The following is a 20,922-nucleotide window of genomic DNA, read 5'->3' as shown; positions in this document are numbered from 1 at the left end:
TCAATAGAGTAACATAACCCAGGCCAAAGGCTTCATTAAAAACTTGACTGGAACCCAAGTCCCTTCTGAGGAATCAAAACGCTGTCAGGTCTTCATGGTTGTTACTATTTCCACACATTTGCCCAAACAGGAAAAATGGTTCAGCAGTTAAGAACACATTACTGCTCTTGCAGAGGAACTGAATTCAACTCATAGCATAGCATATGGCTCATAACCACCTGCAAAGGGCTCACAGTCACCCATAATTCTTCCTCCAGGGACTCTGGTGCCCTCCTCTGGCCTCCACGAACACCTGCAAACACGTGTTTGCTTCTAGGAGCATACACACATATACATATACACAGAATTAAAAATAAAGTAATTTTTTTAAAAAAAATATATTTCCATTGCAGATCATGTTGGTTCAAGCTCTATGTTCCTTTGGTCACAGTGCCCAGGATACAGTGCAAGAGTATGAAATGACTAACACAATCATTCTCTTTAAAGAAAACAGTGGCTAGGCCTGGAGGCCCTCGGCTGCACTAGCTTGGTTCCTGACTAAGGAATGCTTCTTCTGTTTAAGAGGCAATTATGGCGTTGAAACAAAAAGAATAAGCAGAGGAAATAAGAGCTCTGAGGAAGCAGAGCCAGGAGAGTAAGGAATTCAAGGGCCGGTCTTAGCTACACAGCAGCTTCTAGTCCAGCCTGGAAGCTCTTCCCAAATCTTTAACTTTAGAACTGGGTGGTATGCTAATTATCTTGATTTGATTATTGCACACTGTACGCAAGTGTCAAATGTCACACTTGACTCCACGGATTTGTACAAGTACCATGCACCAATTAACACGTTTGAAAGAATTGTTTGTTTTGTAGGGAGAGAAGGCATCTGTGAGTCTGTCATTTGTAAAACATGTCATTTGTGCATCCTGTGAGAGGCTATCAATCAAGCTCTTCTGCGGTGAAACCTGAAGGTTTATGAGCAGAAGCGACTTAAATATTTCATCTCTTTTTGCCTCTGGACTCTCTTTAAATTTTGCATCCCTTCCCACCGGCATTATCTTAGTTGAAAGAAGAGAATGATGAGTGTTTGGCAGAAGAAGTTTGGTGTTCTGATTTGAAAATTCATTATTTCCCCAAACTTAGGAATACCAGAATTTTACCTGGCCAACCAATAAGCACCCTTTCACCCCCACCCCCATCCCCCTCTCCTCTTTCTCCCCGCCCTGTCACCCTCCACCTTTTCTCCTTCTTGTCTCTCTTCTTTCTAATCTAAGATTCTTTTTAATCTAAGGAAAATGTCTTAGTTCTGTAAGACAGGCTGTGTTCCTATCTCCTGTAAATCAGCCACCAGAATTAAAGTTTATCTGTTTGAACTCTATTATTAAGCATTTGCATTCACATATTTTAAATATTTATTTAAGTTTGTATGGTTGAGTATTTTGTCTGCAATGCCCATGGTCACCAGATGAGGGCACTGGATTCCCCTGGATCCTGGAGTTGCAGACAGTTGTAAGCTGTCATGTAGGTGCTGGGAAGTGAATCTGGGTCTTTGCAAGAGAAGCAAGTATGGTGTGTGTGTGTGTGTGTGTGTGTGTGTGTGTCTATGTGTATGCATGTGCACACTTGTGCACAGTGCACAATTGCTGAGTCATCTCTCTAGCCTTATGTTCACGGATTTCACACATAATTGCATTACAAAGTTATTCTGAATGTGATTGGAATGAAACAAACGTCTGCATATTGACCTCTGTCCCTCTGGAAATCACTGGGCTACACAATGACACTCCGCTCCCGCACTGCTGCTTCCGTACGTGGAGTCACCGTCCCTGTGGCTTGGCCTTCGTAACTCAGTGTCATCTTTGCCGTTTGGTTATTATCTTATTTACTTTTAACTTAATTTTATTTGGAGATGGATTTTGCTGAGCTGCCCCAGCTGAGCATAAACTTGCCACCCTCTTGTGTCTGGTTCCTGTGTGTGCAGGGATTATAAGAACAGGCCACCAAGCCAGACTCTACTGTGACTTCTTTAATAATGTCCCTTCACGCATTCTGCCTCACGGTTGCTGTGGATAACAGTAGACCTCTTCAAGACGATACTTAGTTTTGAGAGCTTCATTGTTGTCAACTGTTCTCTCTCCCTCTCTTTTCTTCTTTATTTTTAATTGTTTTATATGCTATAGGAGTTTTACCTGTATGTATATCTGTGTACCATGTTTGTGCCTGGTACCTGCAGAGAACAGAAGATGCATAGCTCTGCCAGATCTAGAGTTACAGATAGTTATGAACCACCATGTGAGTGCTGGGGACCCAACCCCAGGCCCTGGAAGAGCAGCAAGTGCTCCTAACCGTTAGGCTATCTCCCCTCCACTACCACAACCCCTGCCTCCTTATGAGTATGTGTGTGTTTACATGTGCACACATGTGCACAGCACTCCAGAGAAGGTGGGGACAAGCGTTCTGAGTAGCTCTTTCCTTCCATCTCATGGGATCCAGGGATGGAACTCAGATTGCCAGGCCCACGTAGCAAATCCCTTTGCCTACTGAGTCATCTCACGTGACACCCTCTCCTATTTAAGGCTTCACTTTATCTCCCACACCAACCTCTCTAGCTGATGTGTGAGACAGTCTGGACTCCGGCTGGGCTTACACAGGACATGACACACTTACTATAGATGAGCGCAGAGTGGCGGCATGGGCCAGCCACAACACCCCTCTTCGCTTTGCTCTTCTCCTTTCTCTATGGCTCCTATTCCTTTCCTTCCCCTTCTTTTTGACAAGGAAATTTGCTCCCAACACAAGCAAATGTGCACAAGGACTGAAAGGCAAGTGTTGGCCACACCATTCTTCCCACACGGCGGGGAGGGAGGGGCCATTGCAGATCTTCCTGCACCAGCAATGCACCTCCGTCCGTGATGATCATTTCACGCTTTAAAGACAAGGGAACTGAGCAAAAGGGAAGGTAAGAAAATTGTCCCCAAACACAGCAGCTCAGAAGTCCTGGGGTTGAATCATACACTGACCCATCTGCACAGGGACCTTGGACCATATTCAGCCAAGCTCAAGATCTAACTCCTCCAACAGAGCCTCTGTTGGCATCTCTTTTATTTAATTGGCACTATTAACTGACGCTTTATCCCAAAATTCCGTGCCCTACTATGAAGTGTGTGTGTGTGCGTGTGTATGTGTGTGTGTGTGTCTGCTTCCCCATACAGCTAGTCTAGATATCCCTTCACGGCAAACAGGGTGCCCTATGGCATTCGTTACTTTTGTCCACATACAAGACACAAACGTGCACACAAGAGGTTCGCAGCCAAAATTTGCTTTCTTACCCAAATTCCTTTTGGGCTCTGGTTTTAGTTAGGATGCTCACCATGACTCTTTCTTAGAACATGGACCCCACTGCTAGGAAGTAGATTCTGCTCTGTTCCATGCTGAGCTCACTCCCAAATCCCTTTATTAAACACAGAGATACAGAGAAAAAAAATGATATTTCATGGGAAGCCTGAGGTGTGCCAAGTAGAAAATATTACATATCCTAGGATTTTACTATCTGTCGTGTTCAAAACACCTTCCTTGCTTTTACCAGCATGAAGTTCTCAGGAGGGAAGTGCGGAACAGGATTTGTGGGGGCCTCGCCTTCTGGGATGTGCTTCCTGTAAGATGAGAGCTAGAAGCTGAACTTCCCCACATCCCTGGGTGCTGCCAAGCCCATCTGTCCACCGGGACGTTCTCTCTCCTCGCTCGGTGATTGCTTCCTGGCAGGTGAAGGCTAAGGAGAAGGCTTTATGTGGGCAGAAAGTCTATTTAGGGAGCTAGTTAGGTTCTAGACAGGTGAATGGGTGCTGGGCCTTATTTGTGATAGGAATTTTGAAGATGCACAGGCTCACATTTGGAAAGTATCATCAGTGAGTACACACTCCCTACAATCACCATTGTATTGGGAATCACTGCCCCGTGTGATCCTGTTGTAGCTTGTACCTTAGGATGGTACTAACCATAGCAAGCCAGAACATTCTATCCACAGGAATCGAGACCCGGCAAGCTCTCATCAGGACTCCACTTTGCTTTTGAGGGGTCCACTATTATTGCTCCCCAAAAATGGGTAGACATATAGACTGGGTGGTACCGGAATTGTTTCATCAAGGAAATTAAGGATTTCCCCAAGTTCTTGAAACATTCCGTACTCTCTGAAGTAAAAATTCTGCATGGAGGAAGAATAATAAAAACACCACTGGATCTGCTAATTGCAAGCACAGAACCAGTGTCTCGCAATTGCAATTTGTAAATCAGGTGAAGATTGACCCTGTGGCAACCTGAAAATGGGATAAATCTTAAAACAGGAGGAATAAAGAAAAAGCAAAAGCATATTTAAGTAGAGAAAAATACCCGGGCTAATTTCTCTCTTGTATTTATTTGTGATTTATGGTCCCGAGTACTTAGATTGCAGGATGAGATACCATGCCTAGCTCCAGCCAATGTCTTAGGAACAGAAACTTCAAACTATATACTTGTAAGAAGATATATATTATTTTTACTTATGTGTATATGAGGGATTGTTAGTTCATACATGCAGTACTCATAGAGGCCAGAAGGGGGCATCAACTCCCCTAGTATTGGAATTGTAGACACCTGTGAATCTGGGTGCTGGGAACTGGAACCAGGTCTTCTCTGTAAGAGAAGGAAGGGCTCTTAACCACTGTGTCATCTCTACAGCCCTTGAATTATACGAAATAATGAGCTTAGGTCTCCATTTTACGACCCACACTCAGATTGAACTCTGGTTGCCAGGCTTGTGTGGCAAATGCCCTTCTCCACTGAGCTTCCCCAGGAGAGCTTTCTTTGTTTCAGTCTGCAGTTCCTGGATTATTGCTGATTCTAACTCTTCACCTTGTGTTGGAGTTTGTACAACATGAGTTTCCAGACTGACAATGAAGACATCTCACCCGTAAACACAACGTCTGAGCCAACCTCAGCCGCTGCAGTTGACAGAGGTGTGTCTCTTCGTCCCTTAGATTCACAGTTTAGTAACATAAATTGCTTCCTACATTTGTACGTGTGTCGCAAAAAACAAGCAAACAAAGAAAAAGCAGGGCACAAGAAAAGGTATTGAGGCAGGTGTGCCACGGCAAGTCTGTAGGAACGTGTGATCTCAGAATCTGGAAGGCTGAGGCAGGAAGGTTGTGGGTTTGAGAGCAGCCTTGGCTACACAGTAAGATCTTGCCAAGACCAAGCCAAAGCAGACAAGGTTTTAACTTTGAAAATAGAGCGTTGCCTTTTATAAACTAGTAAAACGTGAGTACATTATTACCTGGGAATACAGGAGTCACATAGTTTAAGGCGAAGTAGAACAACAGGTTGTCCTGCTACAGCAGAAGCCAGAGTCAAGAAATTAAGTGGCTGTTCTTTTCCACACTCTGTAGACAGGTCTGCAGGGGACGGGGGTCCACAGGCGCACAGCCTCCTGGGGCTGGAGTGGTGGTGGTGGTTCTAGTTTCTTCCCGGTTCCTGGCCCACTGTAGTGGCAGCATAGGCGGTCAGAGTGGAAAGAAAGCCATTTGACCCTTCCAGGCTCCTGGGAACCAGTTAAACGACCAGGGCCCACAAATGCATTTTGTTAAATGGGCTACAAAGCACATGTGAGAGAATTTCTTGGTCAGTTGCACTTCCGGGAAAGGGTACCAATGGAAGAGCCCACGTTTCCTGGTAGTTACAGAGTTTGGGAACTGGGTGATTGCACTTGGCTTTCTGCTAAATTTGCTTTGCAGGTAACCATCCCTTGTGCTGCCTAGATGCTGTCTTTCTGAACCAATTATTTCTGGGGGCCTGACCTTAACTGCTTGTTTGTTTGGTCTCGTTTGGTGTGTGTGTGTGTGTGTGTGTGTGTGTGTGTGTTGTCTGCTTGTGTGTGTATCACTTGCTTGCCTGATGCCTGAGGAAGCCAGAATAGAGCATTGGATTCCCTGAAAATGGAGCTCTAGTTAGTGGGAGCCACCATGTAGGTACTGGAAATTGAACCCAGATAGTCTGAAATAGCAGTCAGTAATATTAACTGCTAAGCCATCTCTTAAGCCCCGTTGTTTTCTTCCTAGACTGTGTCCCAGAAGTAAGAGAAAGGATCTTTGAGAACTTTGACTAGCCTTGCTCTTTGTTTCCCTTAGTGCTGAGCTCGGGACCTCACTCCGTAAACAACATGCAATGGCTCTCAGTATGGACCCTATAGGTTCATCAACACAATTGCTTCAAATCCATCATTGCCAAAACTACTTTCCTTCCATCTCGCACTTGTCTATCTTCCTCTGCTTTGGGAAATGCTAAAGGAGTAGATCACATGACTAGATAGCAGGAATGATTGGCATGACAAAGATGAGCTTGTACACCTAGACCCATGAATGTACCTGTCACTTCCCATGGTTACTGATTTATTTAATATTAGACATGCAGTGATATATATACATGGGATATTTTATTCACAACACTCTAAAGTACCCCTATATCTATCTTACAGATACTCAAGTCACCATTGCTTAATCCTCTGTTCAAGGCCACATAAATAAGTAAAATCTCTGGATTAGAATACAGTCTTGAGCTATCCAGATCTATGGCCATCACTGACATTTTAACTGATAAAGGGGCAGATCATAGGCATAACTCCTATGAGAGTCATTGTGGAATGTTGAATAGATGGGAATTTCATATACCACTCAGTCTTGATTTGGAACAATAATCTCTTATGTTTTAACTAAGAGTGGTGCTTCCCCTAAGGGTTTGGAAAATAAAACCAATTGAATTCCATCATTGTTCCTCTTTGGTTATGGATGGATGAGAAGGAAGCACAAAAAGTTGATCTATTAGCCGGGTAATAGCTATTAAATAGTTGATTTAATAGCTGGGTGGCACATGCCTTTAATCCCAGCACTTGGGAGGCAGAGGCAAGCCAATCTCTCTGAGTTCGAGGCCAGCCTGGTCTACATAGTGAGTTCCAAGACAGCCGGGGCTACACAGAGAGACCTTATCTTGCAAAACAAAACAAAATAAAACAAAACAAAGAAAAAAAAGAGCTGATTAATGACTCTGAAAGGGATTACTAGAAAGTGTCTTCAGTGTTTGAGTATCTCTGTGAGTTAGTGAACACACATTTATTTATGGCCTCTGTGGAGATGAACGTAAAACAGGCAGGTCTGTCATCTCACCTGCAGTCAGCGGGTAAAATAAGCAAACCACAAAGCAGGATATGAAATAAACAATTACGTTAGGCACAATCCATAACTCGCTAGCTGAGGACCAGCACCCAGAGAAGGGCACCATCAGTGTCAGAGGTAGGGGGCCTTTGGGAGGTTGTAGGGATCAAGCTAAATCTCTAATGAGTAAATAGGCGAGGATGAGCGAAATGATCCTTTTTCAATACAGGCTTATAAAGGGAGAATCGGTGGGAAACACTTCCTTAGTGCGTGGAGGCTGTGGGTTCTAGTCCTAGGTCCCCAAACAAACAGGATGCTATGAGCTCACTTCCCACTCCACAAGCTAGAATATGAGTCACGAGGACAAACGGACCTAGAAGGTGGGGACACTAACCTGGTCACTTTGCTGGATAGGATGGGAACATGGCTGGAAAACAGAGGCTAAACCCGCGTGGGTCAGCATGGGCAGGTGTGGGTCAGTGGAGGAGCATCTATGTGGCTGTATGTGCATGAGACCTGGGCTTCAGTCTCCAGTTCAGTCACAAACAGAGGCAAGCGGAGACAAAGGGGACCAGTTGGGAGACGGCTGCCACAGCCCATGTGGAAGGGAACCGTTGCACTGGGGCAGTAGCTGCTGGCCAGATGTGAAAGATATTTTAAAGGAAGGACTCATAGGATTTGATGACAGATTGACTGTAGGGGAGAGGAAAATATTGGGGTGGAGGGAAGAGGCTGAGGGGGAGTTTGCCAGCTTTTCCCCTTCCTCCCCAGCATAGTGAGACCGAATTGAAAATATTTTTAAACAGGAAACATATTTTCAGGAATTTTTTTTCCTGCAAAAATACCTTCTTTCACTTTTTTTCTTCCCATGGAGCTAACATAAAGGTGTGTTCATCATATGGACTCATACTTAATTTTACACATGAGCCGCTTTGTCCCAATGCCAATAATGATAAAAATACGAATATTTAGAGCAGCTTATAAAACTGAAATCCCCTTACATTCCCTCTGCACTCTGCACAGTTTTGCATGCAGAAAAAAGGGCCAGATGTCCTGACTGGACCCATAAGGTGGCCTGGTTCACATGGCAAAGAAGGTCAGGGAGATCTGATATACTGCAGAGCTCAGTCCTAGAAATAGTGTTTTGTGGACTGAAAGAGCAGAGAGGTTCCAAATCCCAAACGCTGTTCTCTGAACAGGAAGTTAGGGAAGGAAAAGTGTCGCCCTTGCCACTTGGCTGCACCGTGACAATGGAAATGGCTACAACAATCTGTCTGGTGGTCCTTCAAGTTCCCCAGAAGGAAACAGAATACAGACACCCCTTTTAGTATCTTGATGAAGGTCCCCATTCAACCTGCTGTGCATCCTGTCAAGATCCTGATTAACGCATCTCAGTAATCCCCTCTGCCATAAATATAGTTTGGTAACGTCCATGAACCAAGTTTTCCAGTCCTCTCTCAGAAACGTCACCCTAATTCAAATCTGGATAGAAGGACACAGCCACAGGGCACACAGAACCCCACTCAGCTTCCCGAGAAGGACCCCTGTGTGTTCGAACACTTCCACAGCTGTCAGAGCGCTGACGGGAACTTCATGTGTTGGGAGCACAGTGCTGCCAGGAGAAAACCAAATGTCAAACTGAGGTCTGCAGAAGTTACCACAAATAAGTCTCTCCATGTTTGCCATCTGGAAGGGGTAGATGCAGATTTTGACAAGAAGCTGGGATTGCCCTGTGGGCGCCGTCTTCTGAGTAACTGCTTTCAGCTCACTGAGTTATTTTACACTGCTTTATTAGGGAGACAAAAACACAAGTTTGTGTCTTCAAGATGCAAATTTACTATGTCCCAACACTCAAGGTCTTGTTGGCACGGATGCTTCTTTGGATGGGAGAATGGGCATCTCCCGTATTATCTACACCTTAACCAGGCAACTCTGTGGCCAGTATCCAGCACAGCACAAGGGATATAGGTTCCTGTGGGGCTCCTGTGGGGCTCCTGTGGGGCTTCCATTTGTGAGCAGACCCTTGTCAGTGCCTTTGGAAGAATACTCAACCCGTCAAGACTTTATGCTGTCCTGAAATAATGCTACAATGGTACCAGATGGCCTGGTCCCTTGGCTCCGTACCTGCTTTGTGCTGTCTGATGGGAGAGATCAGTCTTTCCTTCTCTTTTCACTTTTTGAAACCTCGGTTCCTCAGCAAAACCAACACGGAATGAATGGAATTTCAAGCAACTTCAGCTTGTGAACTTAGTCCTATTTCACGTCGGTTATGTAATATCGGGACTCAGATAATGCCCTGATGGAAGAATGGTTTTTTTCACTGACGGCATTCAAACCTTGGCCACAGGACATTCTGAACAACATCACAACACCATACTGCTATATTGTTTTAGTCTTAACTTTTTATTAAAAAAAATGCGTTTTCAAAAGTCTGCTCTATGGTTATAAGAAGGCAACTTGAAGCAGAATGTTCGAGACTTGATGCCACTGAGCAATCAAAGCAGAGTCTCAGGCATTCAACCTATGATTCTGCCTACTACACAGCTCCTACTTTGGAACAGTCCAGACGCAGTGCTGTGTACAGAAGCCTCTCACCTGCAGAGGGTAAGGAGCTCCCTGTAGGAGCAGGTTCCCCAGAGCTCAGGTACACAGTTCCTCAGAAAGAAGTCAGCCACTTAGTTCAGTAAAAGTAACCCAGACTCACCCATCTTGCTCAAGTACTTGAAAAATAAAAATACCATTTTCATCCCTCGAAAAATAAGGCCACAATTTGAAAGGCCCTTCTTAAATGCCAGAAGACGCAGAGTCTAATGTCCCTTGTTATATATTCCATTCAATTAAATCCTGGTGGGTGATTTTGGCAGAGCAGTTAGCCACACATCAGATGACAGCTCACTTACTGTTGCTTGGCACCCGGATGACCATTAATTTCCAATGACTAATTTGTAATTAAAACCTTCTTGTTTATTTGTTTATAACCCAGGCTGAACATCTATTTACATTTAATTAACACCGTTTAAAGCCTATAAATGCAGTGGCTTTAATGATCCATCCCAGACTCGCTACTTGAGTGTCCCCCTGACTTGTAAAACTCACACACAGATCTGCAAGTGAATTACCTCCATCTGCTCTCGCTGCAGCTGCAACCGGGCTATGTTAAAGAGCGATTTCCTTTTACCTCCCCTTTTAGGCTTTTCTTCCAGCTCTAAGCATTTTTGTTTCAGAGCCGACCTGAACGCTGCGCTGAGGGTAGCCAGCTCCCCCCCCCCCCCGCCCCCAAGGAGTTCCCAGACTTTAGTCAGCCTCCAAAAATGATTAAAAAACCCCCCTTGCTCCATCACAAATCGACCCAATCTACCTTGCACAAATCCTTAACAAAGCGTTTCTGACTCTGCCAGCAAGCCAATCATAGAGCCTTTAAAAGAATCTTTACGTACTGAGTAGGAGAACGCAATAGCTTCAAAGTGAACTCTTAACAGTGAGAGCTAAAGCTATCGCTTTCTTGGCCTTGTCCATCCTTGGCAGCAATTTGCACCTACTGTTCCGCGCCTGTACCGGGGATCTCATGGGTACCCGGGCTCCCAAAGACAGTTTCTCCGCTACACCTTCAAAAGCCACGCTCGAGAAGCGTTAGCGCTACAAAGACAGCCAAGCTATGTGCACTGTTATCTGTCAGCCGTACAATAGCAGCATTGATGGAACGGCGAGCACCGGCTTTGACAAGTGTGCTGGGCTAGCATTACATTCCAAACTACGGCGGCGAGAGAGAAGGAAAGAGGGAGAGGGGAGAGGAAAAAAGAGAGAAGGAGAGAGGGAGAAAGAGAGAGGGAGGAAGGGAGGCAGGGAGGGAGGAAGGGAGGGAGGGAGGGAGGGAGAGAGAGAGAGAGAGAGAGAGAGAGAGAGAGAGATTTGTTTTGTTTTAGTGTCTTTTACTTTACCTGGAAATACCGCTTTTCTTGTGCCCGCTGCGAATGAATTTCTCCTCTTCTTCCCCAAAGCCAAGTCCTTGAATGTGCCTGCAACTCTCACTTGGAGAAGACCACACAGCTCCAGCAGGGCAGCCTTCCTTCTCTTAATCCCCACTCGAATGTGATGACACACACTAACCCCAACCATCTGTTGAAACACGTCCTCAAGCCCTCAGCAGAGAGCTGTGTCAAGACAGGCTGCCCAATCCAATTGCTGGGGCTGAGCGTCTCTTACGGATTGGAGGCTGAGGGCTGGGCAGGGACGGGAGGTCTGAGAACTCCCCAGTCAAGTAACCTGAGATTTTCGGAGAGAAAGGACTGCCACAAAAAGGAGGAGTGGGAGGTGCGGTAGGGAAGGTAGAGCGAATGAATTATTCTGGTGGCCAGTTGTGCGTTACTTTTCACAAGTCTCTGTGCTCCTGGGGGGATGGGGGTGGGGTGGAGGGGACTCTCGGTGGGACGCCCAGGAACACTAAAAATCTTTTACAGCCCAGCTATTGAGGACAATCTCCTCAGCAAGGCCCCCCCCCCCCATCACCCCACGGGAGATAAAAGATTCGTCTTGTCATGCTGATAAAGTGCTGAATGTGGGAGTAGTTTGCACTGAAATGTGACATCTACATTTTGAGATCTAAACTCCTACCTCCTTTTGATTCTGGGGCGGCTGCCTCCAACATTCCTGGAAGGGCTTGGGGAGGGGGAGCCGGGCGGGGGGGGGGGGGGGGGGGGGGGCGGTACCGCGGCTTTGAGCCGAAACTTCTTTCTCACTGTGCTCTTCAAGTGTCTTCCAGGCTAAACCAGAGACGGTCACTGAAAGTCATCTCGTTCCTACTTCTGTAGAAACAGCACACGCTTTCCTAGATAAAGGTGGCTTTTAATCACTTCCTACATCCACAGACACCTCGAGATTGCAGCTCTTGGTGCTTAGAAGCCTACACTCCGCCAGTGATTATTTTTATTGGTGTTTAGTTAACTGCGCTTATAACATCCACGTAGCTCAAGCACCTCACTAACAATTTTGCTTTAAAATGTTTTCAGTTTGGGATTGTTTAAATACATCCTTTTTAGTTTTAGTTTAGTTTTTTTTTAAAAAGCTGGAAAGAACTGTTTTTATAAAAATAATTGCATTGATAGCCTGAGTCAGAAGAGGATTATAAAAGGATATTGAGAAATAAATTCATTACTTAAAAACATCTTATCCTTTCAAAAATTCCATCAGACATCCAAGGAATTTGGTTAATCTTAAAGAGTAAAGAGGAATGTTAAATACCATCTACTTCCTAAGGGTGCCTGTTGGAAGCTAACATTTAAATATTACACCTTTTGAGGTTTTAAGGATGATCACTACGGGAGTGAGAGAGGGGTTTAAAACTTTCCCAAACCCTTAAAATCCAGATTAAAAATAGGCAGCTAATACTTGGCACAGCAAAGTCATAAAAAGCAGCATTGATCTGATTGGCTTTTTGTGAGAGGGATGTTATACGTTATCAGCAATTGCTCCTGGTCCAAGTTTCGGAAGCATTGAGAAGGTAAGTGTTATTGTCTCAGAGTGATGTTTTCCCCATTGGGCTGCTGGGGGATGGGGGTGGGGGATGGGGTTGGGAGGTGGTGAGGTGGAAGGGGAGGGGGAAGGGAGGTGGGAGTCCTGATTTCATTTGCTTATTATCTTCCCAGAAGTGATGATAAGGTTTCTGCTTGACAATATATCACAAATTCACTCAACTACTGCCTCCCACGCACCCACCTCCAGATACATAACCAACAGAGATATTGTCAACAATGCAATTGGCAGGACAGGCCTAACCCTTCCCTGGGGCACCATAAAATTTTAATAGTGCCAATTACTGCAGGGCAATTTTATTCCCTCTTGCCTTGGGAGGAGGGGGTAATAGTTAATCCAGCCAGACCTCAGTCTGGAACTCTGGATTGCCTCAACTGAGTGAGGTGGAAGACCCCGGAGACATTATTAAGGCAGTTTGCAATCTCTTAAACTGTAAATTGAGTTACAAAAGTAAAACTTAAGAAACTGTAAAGGTGTTAAATCAATATGTTTCATCCACGCTGAGCTTGTAACCTCCTTCTAGGAGACATTGCCCAAGAGGCCCTGTCCTTGACTTACATTATTGTTTGAAAGGATTTTTTAGTGCGAACATTTCATTCTCCTCTCCTCTGTAGACCTTTTCATTAAATCTCAGTCATTACTTCTCTTTTATTGATCATTTCAGCTATCCGTCCTGTTTAATACTTGTTTTAAATAAAGTACAAGGGTGTCATAGATCCCGGCCCTTGCTTGCTTTGCCTTCTGCACCGTGGCTGGGTGGGTAAGTGTGCTACCCTTCAGGTGGACTGTAAAACAAGTCCACAAAGACACATTTCTCTGAAATACTTTTGTTACGGAAAACCAACACAAACCCAGACCCGAAGCTGGTTCTGCAGTCTGTCCCAGCTCCCACCCTCCCTGAAGCCTGCTTCCCTGCATGGTGGAGTGTCAATTTGAGAAGTTAAGAATTTTCCATGACTTCCCCTTGCTTTCTCCTTGCCATCTGCAAACAGTTTATTTTTTTAAGGGGGGGGGGAGTGAAATTGATTCTGTCTTGAAAGATCTAAACTTAAAATACATTGATTTTCAAAGGTGATATCCAGCATTTTAAAGTCAGCAGGAGCAGAGTGAAGCTCTGTTCAGAATGAATGGCTTCATCCTAGAAACTGAGGCAGGACACTCCTAAAATGAAAGATTAATAGGTAACGGTGATATTGAAGAGCGGCCCCTCCTATTCTGTTCCCACAGTTAAAACGTCCCTTTACTTATTAGCTCCAATTAGTTCCCATGGTAACCGACCAGCCCTTGTAAACCCGGGCACTCTGAGCGTCTCTCATCTTTGTCTAGACTGGGCTCTCCACCCTTCCCTCTCCTCCGCAGATGGTTTAGCTGAGTCTGTGTCTATAGCCGTATCTTTCGCGCACACACAACTGGCACAGGAGTGCCCACTCTCACTTTTTTTTGCTAGCACAATGGTGGCCAAGAGAGAAAGGAGGTAGTGTTTAATCCCGCAGCTCCAGCGAAAGCATCTGCCGCTGCGTTACTGTTCGCCTCTTTTGGTTATTGTTTCTTCCAGTCTGGTTCTATTATCAGCTGTTGGCTGCTCATAATTTCTTTTCAGGGAAACCAATACAGTCTAATAAAAACCTCATTAAACTGAAACACCTATCAGCCCCAGAGAAAGCCCTAAACTACCTTCTTTGTTGAGAGAACTATTACGGTGATAAAGAAAAACCACTTGTTTGCGGGCTTGAGAAAAAGAGAACAAAGCCACCATCAAGGCTTACCAAGGGGGAGGGCCGCGAGGCAGCTGATATGAAGACAGTGTCCCAAAGCCTCGAGCGTCTCTTCCCCTAATGGTGCCAGAGGGCCAAGGAAACCAGCCCAGTAATCAAGGAGGTTGAGAGAGCTGGCCTAGGTGCGGAAGAGGATGACGGTACCAACTGCATAGCATCTCCGTTCTGAGCCACAGGGCTACAGCTGGAGTCTGAAAAATCGGGTGCTGTGACCAGGAAGGAATCAGACAGGGACAGAGAAAAGACCAAAATACTTTTGGTTATGACAGTTCAGCATGCCAGGGATAGTCCTAATGTATGCTTCCTTGACTTCTTTGGACCCAGCTCAGTTTTTAAAAAACCTTAACTTCATTTTAAGAGGACTGGAGAGATAGCTCAGCAGTTAAGAGCACTGGCTGCTCTTGCAGAAGGCCTCCATTCAATTCCCTTCATCTCCCAAGTGGTATCCAACTACCTGAAATCTCAATTTCAGGGGATCTGATGCCCTCTACTGGCCTCCACTGGCACCAGGCACACATGTGGTAGGTACACTTACATACACACAGGCAAATGACAGACATAAAATAAAAATTAATAAATCTTAAAAAAAAACAAAACACAGTATTTTATTTATGATTTATATGTGTGTGCACCTGAAAGTGTGACGGTCAGAGGGCAACTTTATGGATAGACTTTGCCCTTCTACTTTTGGGGATCAGACTCAGGTCATCAGTATATGTAGTAAGTGCCTTGCGTGCTCTTGCTAGCTCCACACTCAATTTTAATCCACTACTTTTCCAAGGTGAACAGCCCCTTCGAAATGTAGAGAAGCTGCTTAGCAGCCAGGCTTTTGTATTGGCCATCGTTAATATTTGTAATGATCAGAATAGAAGCACTGTAATTCCTCGTACCCCATCACCTCTGCTACCACCGTTTTTCTGACACTGGTTTTGACATGAAAGAATGATTGGGATTGTGGGTTGGGGAGATGCCTTAGTGGTCAGGTACTTGGTATGCAATCGTGAGAACCTGGTGTGGTGGTTTGAATGAAATGGCTCCCATATGTGTTTGAACACTTGGTCCCCATTTGATGGAACTGTTTGGGAAGGACTAGGAGGTGTGGCCTTGTTGGAGGGGGTGTGTCAGGAGGGGAGGTCTTTGAGGTTTCAAAGGACTTGTGCCATTCTTAGTGTGTGTGTATGTGTGTGTGTCTTCCTCCTACTAGGGGATCAAGATAAAAGCTCTCAGTTGTTCCTAACATGTCTTTGCTCTGCTGTCATGGTTGCAACTCTCTGAAATCCTAAGCCACAAATTAAACTCATCTTTTTATAGTTACCTTGTCATCTTTTTTTTTGAAAGTTTTTATAAGCCATCTTTTTATAAATTGTCATGGTATTTTATCATAGTAAGAGAAGAGTAACTAAGACCCTTGGGTTTGCCCCCCCAGAGCCCACATAAAAATAGCTGGACCCAGTAGCAAACACTTGCCATCCCAATGCTGGGGAGAGACTGCAGGGCCATCCTTGGAACTCATTGATCAGTAAGTCTAGCAAAATTGGTGAACTCCTGTTGTAGAATGAAGCCTATCTGAAAAAGTAAGGTGGAAAACACCTGGGGAAGATCCCAGCGTCAATCTCTGGCCTCCACCAGCACAGGCACACACCTGTATAATCTGGAATAAAACACCTCTAAATCTGATGCAGTCGGTCTCTTCTCTCTTTCTCTTCTACCCCTCTCCCTACTTCTTATAGCTCTGGGCATCAAATCCAGGCCTCAGCATTCTTGGAAAGTATTATCCCTGAGATAAACCCCCAAACATTACATCTGGGGACTTGGAAAAAAATAAATATGAATTGGAGGCTAGCCTGGGTTACATACAAATTCCAGGGCAGTCTGGGCTATATAGTATATAGTGAGAACCTGTCTCAAAATAAAAACAAAACTATTTCTGAAATCAGAAATAGGAAACAGTGCTGGTCGCCAGTGCATCTGCTAAGGAGTATCTGAAGTCTTCCTTATGCTGCCGAATTCCTTCATGCAGTGAAAGCAGATCTTAAAATTTGTGTGTCCAGCAAATAGCAAAGGCCATGAAAAGTCCCATATAGGTACATATAAAGAAACATGTATGGGAAGTAGCCCATTGCCATTCACACCCTAATGTGTACACAGTTGTACTATAGGTCTTGTCATTGGAACAGCCTACGATTCTAAATCAGGCAAGACTGCACATCCTCTGTTAATTTATTATTCTCCTTCAATTAAACTTTACTGCCTCTTCCACATTAAACCATGTCCTTCTCAAAAAGAGAGAGAAAGTGGTTGCTTGCCACGTGAATTCATAGGCTGAGACCCACGCTAGCCTCAGATTCGCCGTGGCTGTATGTTTTACTCTGTGGGAGATCATCCTCAAGCCAGTGGGAGCTGTCACAGCAAGCAGTGAGCCTTCTGTTTTTAAAGATTTGTTTGTTTTTATGTGCATTGACTTTTTATTTAATTATTTGCCTGCATTTATCTCTACAAGAGTGACAGATCCTTGGAAACTGGAATTACAGACAATTGTGAGCTGCCATGTATGCTGGGAACTGAGCCTGGACCCTCTGGAATAGCAGCTGGTGATCTTAACCACTGAGCCATCTCTCCAGCCCCCATTTTTGTTGTTGTTGTTTTTTAAAGACAGAGTCTTTCTATGTAGCCTTGACTGACTTGGAACTTGCTATGTAGACCAGACTAGAACTCAAAGACCTGCTCATCTTTACTGGGATTCATGGCATATGCCACTGTGCTAGGCTACAGAGAATGGTTTTATCCATAAAGCAAAGTCTGTCCAGCAAGCAACAGCTTAAAACAGACTGAAAAGTATATATAAATGAGCCTTAAATTATTATTATTTTTTTAATTATGGGTGTGAGCCATCATGTGGTTGCTGGGAATTGAACTCAGGACCTTCAGAACAGCAGTCAGTTCTCTTAACCTCTGAGCCACTTCTCCAGCCAGAACCTTAAATTATTTGAGGAGGATGAGGTGGGGTGGTGGATGACTTAAGAAAGAGTGACCCACACATGGGTTAATTTAACACAAAATGTTGGGTTGCATAGAATAATGGCAATACAATCCTAAATGTCTTAGGAACCAATTCTAAATCCATATTTGTAGAAAACAGCATTGGGGCCTTGGGCTTTCATCCCCTTTTAAGCAGAGAATTAAATGTGTGAAAGGTAATAATGGGATTTCAGCAGAAGGATCTTGATGTTTGGTTAGACTGACTTGCAGGTAGGGTTGTGGGTAATTGCGACAGAATAGACCCTATGTCTGGAAAGCCAAGTTGTAATCTTTCTCTGTAATATGTACATTTCCCAGTCAATGTAAAGTGGATGAAAGCAGAAAACTGGAGCCATGGATTTGACTCAGTGTTGAGCACTGCCCAATACATGTGAGTTGGCAGCTTCCATCCCCACCAAGTGGGGTAGGTAGGAGCTTGAGTGCAGTCACGGGCATTACTCAACATCTAGTATGTAGTAGAGGGTTTTTCGTTTTGTTTTTTGTTTTGGAAGGAATAATAGACAAAACCACAACCCAGGAAGACATAAGGGTAATATCTGAGCCATAGGTAGAAGACTAATAAGCTCCAAGAATTAATCTATTAACATGTCTATTTTCTCTAAAAAGCAATATATAATTTTCTCTAGAGACAAAATTCAGAACTGCAAGCATTCTCTTAGAGTGATTATATTTTACTCTGGCTGTTTTACATGACTGAAAGAGCCAGTGTGAATTCAGATTCACAAAATATTGCCAATTATTTGGTATTTCTTCTTTAAGCTATCAGAGTGATTAAATAAATGTGGGGATTGTTGGGTCAGGAAGGACAAGAGAGCTTTGTTTCATTGTTACTGGACAAAGTGTAATTTATTAAGGCCATGCTTTATTGTAAAAAAATAGGACAGGTCCCGAGAGACCTCATCTTCTTGTCTACTTTCTTGTACTCTTTTCATAATATAGAGATTTGGGGATATATCAGAGAGATCAACGCTAGGTAGATGGCTTTTGAAGCAATGGGCATCAGACCCTGGACTGCAGCTTTTCCTTCTCTGGGTCATATGGCAGCTTGAATGTAGGGCAAGACTATGTATGCCCCAGTTTCTTGCTTAATGAGTAGGAAATTAACAAAGGTTTGCAGCTTTTCATCCAGTATCATTTTTAAAAAAATAAAGAGTTCACAGCTTTTCAGAAATGTGCCTGAAAAAATTTTAAAAAATGAAGCAGAGCTTCGCATGAATAGAAGAACAAAAACTGATGGGCCAACCAGTAACTGTTCAAGCCTCACGGCTGCAGGGAACAGAGAATTGTGTGTGTAAGGCAAAGAGAATAAAACAGGGCGTTCCTGTGACCTTGGGAAGTGGAGGCAGGGGGGTCCTGAATTTGAAACCAGAGTAGGGAATGTCCTTCTCATAGGTCCCCAAATGAATTTGTTTCCAAATCCTAACAGTTTGGGGGACAGATACTCCTTTGTCTCTTCTTTTCCAACTCAGCACATGTGCTGACATGGTAAGTCACTTTGTATGTGGTGTGAGAGCGGGTGAGGGGAGGGAGGGAAAGAGGGAGAGAGAGAGGGAGAGAGAGAAAAAAAATTGAGAGAGTTTGAAGTAGCATCTCCTGAAGCCCTTCCTCCAGTCTCTATGTACCAGAGGATAACCTTGAACCCCTTATCCTCCTGGCTCTACTTCTCACATGCTGGGAAGGACAGGACTATGCCACCACTGAGCTGATAGTTAAACCTTTAATAAAAATTGCAGTATTGCAGAGCACCTGCTTATAGCACATGCAGATGTTACTTCTCGAACAACAGCAGGTCCCCATTGGCCTGACTGAGCACCCTGCAAATTCTCCTGAGCACGCTGAGCTGCTGAGAACACAGTCCTTCAAAAGCAGATGTGGTTCTTTGACACACCCTCCTTTTTTACTTCAGGAGTGGCAGTCTGGGAGCAGGGCCTTCTGGTTCAGTTGGTAGACTGTTTGCCTACTATGTATGAAGACTATGGCAATGAAGATCAATAATCCCAACACTTGGGAGGTGGGGGTGGGGTGATCAAAATTCAAAGTTATCTTCTGCCACACAGCAAATTTAAGAATAGCAGTGGCTACAGCAGACCGTGTTTAGAAACGAAAACTTAAAAAATACATATAAAAGGAAAATAATACACACGTTGTGCTCACCAGTGTTGGGAAGTGGGCAGTCCAGAAGTCTGTGAGAAGCAGATGGGAAACGGCTGCCCACATAAACTCACTGCTGTGATAGTCTTCACCAAGAAGCACAGCTTACGGATGGGAAAAATTGCCCTTGACTATGAAGATTTAGTGGTTCCGAATTTTCTTTATTGTTGTTATGTTTTCAGTTGTTCTCTTAAACAAGCAACTATGTTGGGTTGTTTTGTGGAGCCTATGTGAATTCCACAGGCTAAATTCAAACTTTGATTTTCTTCAGATTCTTTTGAAAAGATAGTCAACAAATCGCTGTTATTAACATACCCGTGTGAAAGTCATCCTTAGTCATTCACAATAGGCTGTGCAAAAAAAAATAAAAACTGCAAAATAATGGAAAATGGATTCTTTTCCTCTTGATAGTTATACAATATAGTCTGCTTATTATTTTGACAACCACAACTTCTTTTCCATTGGCTAAGTTCCCTGGTGAATCTGCAGAAAGGACAGTCACAATATTTTTGCATTTAAAGGCATATTTGACAAGTATTTTCCAACAAATCTCTCTTTAAAAAAAATTAGGACACTCTTATGTCCTATGCGGGTGCTAACCCTTTCTTATGCTAAGTAGTTCCCTCTGGTATAACTGACCAAAAGCTTTGATGTTAAGTAAATATGTCAGCAGCTAATGCTGAAGTAGCTTCGTTCTTCATTGCTTTGAACCAATACAGATTTCTAATTAATGGTTTAATTACTTCTAATACCATCCATTACAATATTAAAGCCAGAGCTCCAAAGACAATACGCTCTCATGGTTCATTACCTTGGCTCTTATTTATTTTGAAAACAAAATTAGTTATCACAATTCTTTTCTGGGATTTTATTTTTCAGTTTCTTTCAATTTTCTCCTGTTAAGGAAAGCCCTGCAAAAGCTGACATATTTTCATAAGTTATAAAGATAACTTCTTTGGTTTTAGCCACCCACCCCCTTCCGCCCCAATCAATCACACAAAAAAAAGACAGTTTGTTTTTCCAAGTTTTTAATATACTAAAATAACTAATAATTTTGGAACTCAAGGCTTTCTGGATGATATTTTAAGCCTCACAAAACAGTGATGAGGGAGGTCCTAATTTTAGCTCTTGTTTACAGACAGGAGAATTGAGGTTTAGAAATACTAAGAGCTATGGACATTGTCTAGTAAGAAGGAGGGTCTAGACATGAGTTCCTGCTTCCAGAATTTATCTCACTAATGAGTCTGTCCTTTGCTCAACACTTTGCATCC

At 43.8% G+C, this 20,922-nt stretch overlaps 1 protein-coding gene across 1 annotated transcript in view; it reads right to left on the bottom strand.

Annotated features, from left to right (window-relative positions):
• Positions 1-11,317, bottom strand: part of Sulf1 (sulfatase 1) — a 159,755-nt gene extending 148,438 nt beyond the window's left edge. Inside the window, exon 1 of the mRNA XM_041667814.1 lies at positions 11,096-11,317. The gene's annotated coding sequence lies outside the window, so the exon portion shown is untranslated. The remainder of the gene's footprint in view (positions 1-11,095) is intronic.
• Positions 11,318-20,922: the final 9,605 nt, after the last annotated feature.

Source organism: Microtus oregoni, unplaced genomic scaffold, assembly GCF_018167655.1.
Source record: "Microtus oregoni isolate MIOR12 unplaced genomic scaffold, Mior012 000017F_ref0000208, whole genome shotgun sequence".
In the NCBI taxonomy this organism is placed as follows: Eukaryota; Metazoa; Chordata; class Mammalia; order Rodentia; family Cricetidae; genus Microtus; species Microtus oregoni.
The sequence above is the reverse complement of the archived record's forward strand: the minus strand, read 5'-3'. Positions and strand labels throughout refer to the sequence as shown.